Source organism: Pristiophorus japonicus, chromosome 12 (genome assembly GCF_044704955.1).
Source record: "Pristiophorus japonicus isolate sPriJap1 chromosome 12, sPriJap1.hap1, whole genome shotgun sequence".
Taxonomy (NCBI): domain Eukaryota; kingdom Metazoa; phylum Chordata; class Chondrichthyes; family Pristiophoridae; genus Pristiophorus; species Pristiophorus japonicus.
The window spans coordinates 58,309,055-58,314,516 of record NC_091988.1 but is presented as its reverse complement, the minus strand read 5'-3'; the positions used below and the strand labels follow the sequence as shown (position 1 = coordinate 58,314,516).

The following is a 5,462-nucleotide window of genomic DNA, read 5'->3' as shown; positions in this document are numbered from 1 at the left end:
TGGGAACTTTTTCAGCAGCAATTACTGGAATGCAATCTGCCCCCAGCCCCCCATCGCCCCCTCCACCCTCGCGGGCACTGAGGTCAATTATAGCACTCCTACCACCACCCTGCCCCGGTCAGTTTGCTCAGCATAGAGCGGGACTGAACTGGGACTTTCCTGGTCCGAGTGGCTCAGGGGATTGACGAGCTTCACCGGGTCAAGCAAAGGTGCATTGTGTGACAAATGAAAACGAGTGCTTCAACAAAAGGTATTGGCAAATGGAAACTGTTTCTTACGAAGAGACAAAGTGCTAGAATTTCCAATGGCTTACCGCCCGGTTTCTGGGCGGTAATCAGGTGAGCGAAAATTTCCTTACCTGAGTTACGCCGGTGGTTTCGAGGTACCGCTGGGGAGCGGACCGCCCATGTGCACTTTCCTCAGATCGCCCTGGCATGATATTTGGCTGAGCGGTGACCCGTAGGTAAGTTTTTTTTTAAACGCCCACGAGGATCAGCGAAGCTGGATGATAGGTGAGTAAAGTAGCTCTTCAAGAAAAAGGTTAGTAATTGTTTTTTTACTAATTATTTTAAAAATGTGTTGTGGTGATTTAGTTTTAAAGAGTCTTGGGAATTTTTTTTGATTTTTTAGTTGATGTTTTTTGAAAAATGATTTTTATTGTTTTTCTGGTCATAGGCCCAACCCGCAGCCTGGGGGTAAATTTTTATAGATTTCTTTATTTTTTGCCCATTTTGTTTACGAACCGACCAATCGACCCCAAATTGCACTTTTTCACCCAGAATGGGGGTGCAAGGCCCATGTTTTTTGCTCGGCGGATTTAAAAATTTTTTAGGGGACGTTTTCACCGGCAATAATCTACCCAGTCTTCGAGGTCTTTTGGGCAGCGATCGGGCACTGGCGGGCTGAAATGAAATTCTAGCTAAAGGACGTGCAACGAAGGTACACAGACTGATTTCTGGGATGGGGGTGATTGTCCGATGAGGAGAAAATGAGTAGACGAGGCCTATATTCTCTAGAGTTGACAAGAATGGGAGGTGGTCTCATTGAAACATACAACATTCTTACAGGGCTTGACGGGGTAGATGCAGGGAGGATATTTCCTCTGGCTAGGGAGTCGAGAACCAAGGGTCACAGTCTCAGAATAAGGGGTCGGCCATTTAGGACTGAGATGAGGAGAAACTTCTTCAATGAGGGGTGGTGAATCTTTGGAATTCTCTACCCCAGAGGGCTGTGGAGGCTCAGTCATTGAGTATATTCAAGACAGAGATCAATAGAATTTTGGATATTAAGGAAATCAAGGGATATGGGGATAGTGCAGGAAAGTGGAGTTGAGCTAGAAGAACAGCACACAGGCAGCTGCTATTATCATAGCCGGATGCTTGAGGCCGCTTCAGTGCCGATTAACAAGCTGCTTAAAATGCCAGCACATTATAGAGCTTTTAGCATTCCATTTGGTTTTAAATATGGCTCACTGCTGTGTGGTGCAGCACTGTAAACACCTTCATGTGTTCAGTAAAAGCACAGAGTTGGTGGATCAACAAAGCGACTGCCCCAATGATCGGAACAGCTATTCTTTCCATTGTTGGGTAGTACTGGCTGTATGGGCATTTACTGAATAAAGTTCACGCTGGAAACCATCCAGTGTTCGGCGGAGGTGAAGGATTTCTGTTTTAGCCAATGTGTACTGTGCGTGGGACAGCAGACGATACTGAGACTCGCGTGAGGTAACCAATGGGGAACGACTCCCTTTCGCTTGGTATTGATTCTAAATGTGTGAGTGTTGACGCTGAGACACTCACAAGCTCAACAGTACCAGGCAGGAATTCATTTCTTTCTTTTGCCATCTGTGTAAAGTACAGGAGTTGATGTTTCTGCCTGAATTAGCATTGAAAAGGCCATTGAATTTGTCTTTGAATCTGCCATCTTTATCAGCTCTGTTTATATTACAACCAGTTTTCAGAGCCAGTGGATATACAAAAACTAGTCCTGATATCATTACCCCTAACCTGTTCGCCCCTCCCTCCTCCTCCTCTGTAATCAGCTTGCATTCCCATGCTGTATTTGTATTCCAGAACTTACCTTGGCTACTATAAATGCAATTTTTTTTTCATTCTACTGTCAAGGAATCATTTGAAAACAAGATCACAGGTAATGACGGATGAGGAAAGCCATTTTAATCGATCCATCCAGAAAGATTCCCAATATAACTTGGAGGAACTCCGGAGACCCCATTTATCGTGTCTCGAGTTAAAAGTGGAACTGTAGAACTTTTCCCCTATGGTTTTTAGACACCAAGATGTATAAGAACACTGAAATACAACAAAGATTTGATTTTTCCAAAAGTATCAAAAGACTATAAGTACCTTAGTTCAATGCTACTGAGTACAGGTTTAAAAGTATCAAAATGAAACTACAAATTCTCTAGCTTACAGGTTTAAAATTCCTTCCCCACAATAAGTATGCATCGGATACAGCTGGTATATATACAGTCCTTCTCGAGTGATCAATTCGAGTTGGGTGTAGGTTCCAAGAGTCGACTGGCCTGGTCAACCATCTCCCATGGTTCTTTATTAAGATGCGCATTGGCAGTCTTTTGTCTTTCCTTCATATATTGTCGTGCATGCTTCTTCCTCATGAAAGCCTGGTGTCCAATTTCTGTCTGGCCAGCAACAACATACTCCTTTTGCTGATTGGCCAATTCTGACATCATAAGCATGCTGTCTGCCTGATCATATGCTGTTATCAAAGTTTCTGCACTCATTACCAAGGTTTTTGCACTGATTACCAAGGTTTCTGTACATTATTGTATTTTATAGTCACTTGAACACTCTTAGTTCAATTTTATTTGGGAGATCTCAGGTGGCCATGTGGAGCTTAAAGATGGTGTTCCTTCACAGATCCTCTTTCTCAATACAGCTCCCTATACATCCTAGCTAGAGGGCGCTATACATTATATCAATACATTTGTGGGTGGGGTGGCTTGACCCATCCACCTCCACGGAGGTGTGTGGGGGACCTGACCCATCCACCTCCATGGCACGAACCTGGTATTGCAGTACTTCCAGGAACGGTGCAGTGGCTCTAGGCCTTTTGGCTAAGAGCATTGGCGTGTGCAAGGTGGCCTCTGGCGTTTGTGATTTGACAAAGAATTGGAACGATTGGCTACGAATTTCAAAAAAAAAAATAGGAGGTCGCTCTTCTCGGCCTTTTGGCTAAGATCATGCGTAACTGACCTGACAGGGGAGTAACCACCATAACCCCCAAGGTGGTTCTCCCTGGATCAGGAAGGTATATGCTTGCTTTTTTTGGAAATAGGAGGTGGGTGGGGTGGCTTGACCCATCCACCTCCACGGAGGTGTGTGGGGGACCTGACCCATCCACCTCCATGGCACGAACCTGGTATTGCAGTACTTCCAGGAACGGTGCTTGGGCTCTCGGCCTTTTGGCTAAGAGCATTGATCTGACAAAGAATTGGAAAGATTGGCTACGAAAAAAAATTTTTAAAATACCAATTCTGTTCTTTCTGTATCATCGCTTCTCGGCCTTTTGGCTAAGATCATGCGCAACTGACCTAACAGGGAAGTAACCATGACCCCAACGTGGTTCTCCCTGGATCAGGAAGGTGGTTCTCCTATGCTTTTTGGAAATAGGAGGTGGGTGGGGTGGCTTGACCCATCCACCTCCATGGCACGAACCTGGTATTGCAGTACTTCCAGGAACGGTGCAGTGGCTCTCGGCCTTTTGGCTAAGAGCATTGGCGCAGAGTGATCCTTGACAGGTGCAAGGTGACCTCTGGCATTTGTGATCTGACAAAGAATTGGAAAGATTAGCAATGAATAAATTAAAAATTAAAAATAAATAAATAAAAAAAATAAAAAAATACCAATTCTGTTCTTATCAGTTTAAGGAGGTGTGTGGGGGGCTTGACCCATTCACCTCCATGGCACGAACCTGGCATTGCAGTACTTCCAGGAACGGTGCTTTGGCTCTAGGCCTTTTGGCTAAGAGCAAAAACATTGGCGCAGTGATCCTTGACTGGGCCCAAGGTGACCTTTGGCGTTTATGATCTGACAAGTTGATCTGACAAAGAATTGGAAAGATTGGCAACGAATAAAACATTTAAAAAAATTTTAAAATTCTGTTCTTATCAGTTTAATATCCCCTATGGGGACATGATATTGAATTGATTTTTGGACAGGGAGCTGGGTCAGGGGTGTGCCCCGTCCACTCCATGCACCGACCTGGTATTGCAATATTTCCAGGAACGGTGCAACTTCGCCTCTCGGCCTTTTGGCCTAAGATCAAATATATTGGCGCAAAGTGATCTTTGGCGTTAGAGTTGATCTGGAAAGAAATTGGATTAAAAAATAAATAAATAAATAAATAAAAATAAAAATAAAAATTTTTTAAATTAAAAAATACCAATTTTCAAGTGTAGTATCTGTTCTTATCAGTTTAATATCCCCTATGGGGACCTGATATTAAATTGTTTTTTGGACAGGGAGCTGGAACAGGGGCTTGCCCCGTCCACTCCATGCACCGACCTGGTATTGCAATATTTCCAGGAACGGTGCAACTTCGCCTCTCGGCCTTTTGACCTAAGATCAAATATATTGGCGCAAAGTGATCTTTGGCGCTGGAGTTGATCTGACAAGAATGAACCAAAAAAAAAAATACCAATTTTCTTCCCAAAACTTGCTGGTCTTCCAGAGCAAGGAGATGTCCACGGCCGAGTATTGCAGACTGGCGCAATCCAAGGTCCAGGAGTACGTGCTGAGGGACGCACTAAAGATTGGTGCAGTCGCCGCAAAGGCACGATGGGGAAGAGCCACAGTTTAAGGCCCTTCCACCACGGTAAACCCAGGGGATGGAATCAGACCCCCCTCAGGCTGTACTTGTTAATCTGCTTGTATACATAGAGCACCATGTACTGAATAATACCTGTGTTGTGCCATGTATAATGAAAGTCTCTGCACTGTTTAGTAACTTGCAAAGAAATGTAAATGTATCCCCATCCAGTCCGTGTACTGCATTCATCTGCATAGTGCTACATGTAACGTGTTTCGTGATCAGTATTGAAATGTATCCTGGAATCTAATGTAAACCTGTTCTCATCTGCTCCATGTAATACCCTCATTTGCACAGTACTACATGTAACGTGATTTACGGACTGCACTAAATTGTACCTTGAAATGAAATGCAACCTAGTGCATTGTATGGAACTGCTGTCAGCATCCAAACGAATTGTATGGAATTGCTGAACGCAAGGTACTGAGCTATTTTCCAATGTATTGTGAAAATTTTATATGAATAAAGTATATTTTGGGAAAAAAAAAATACCTCCTAGCTAGAGGGCGCTATGCATTATCTCGTTGCACCTTTCCTTTCATAAGAAACAAAAATGAATTAAAGTTAGCTTCAATATAAACGGGTAGTTAACTTCTTATGAATACATGTATTAA

The 5,462-nt window shown here is 43.5% G+C and overlaps 4 pseudogenes; all 4 read left to right on the top strand.

Annotated features, from left to right (window-relative positions):
* The first annotated feature begins 3,192 nt into the window (after positions 1-3,192).
* On the top strand, positions 3,193-3,433 carry LOC139277800 (U2 spliceosomal RNA; annotated as a pseudogene).
* Positions 3,434-3,530: 97 nt separating this feature from the next.
* LOC139277726 (U2 spliceosomal RNA) lies at positions 3,531-3,732 on the top strand (annotated as a pseudogene).
* Positions 3,733-4,112: 380 nt separating this feature from the next.
* Positions 4,113-4,278, top strand: LOC139277732 (U2 spliceosomal RNA; annotated as a pseudogene).
* A 140-nt stretch (positions 4,279-4,418) lies between these two features.
* LOC139277708 (U2 spliceosomal RNA) lies at positions 4,419-4,581 on the top strand (annotated as a pseudogene).
* Positions 4,582-5,462: the final 881 nt, after the last annotated feature.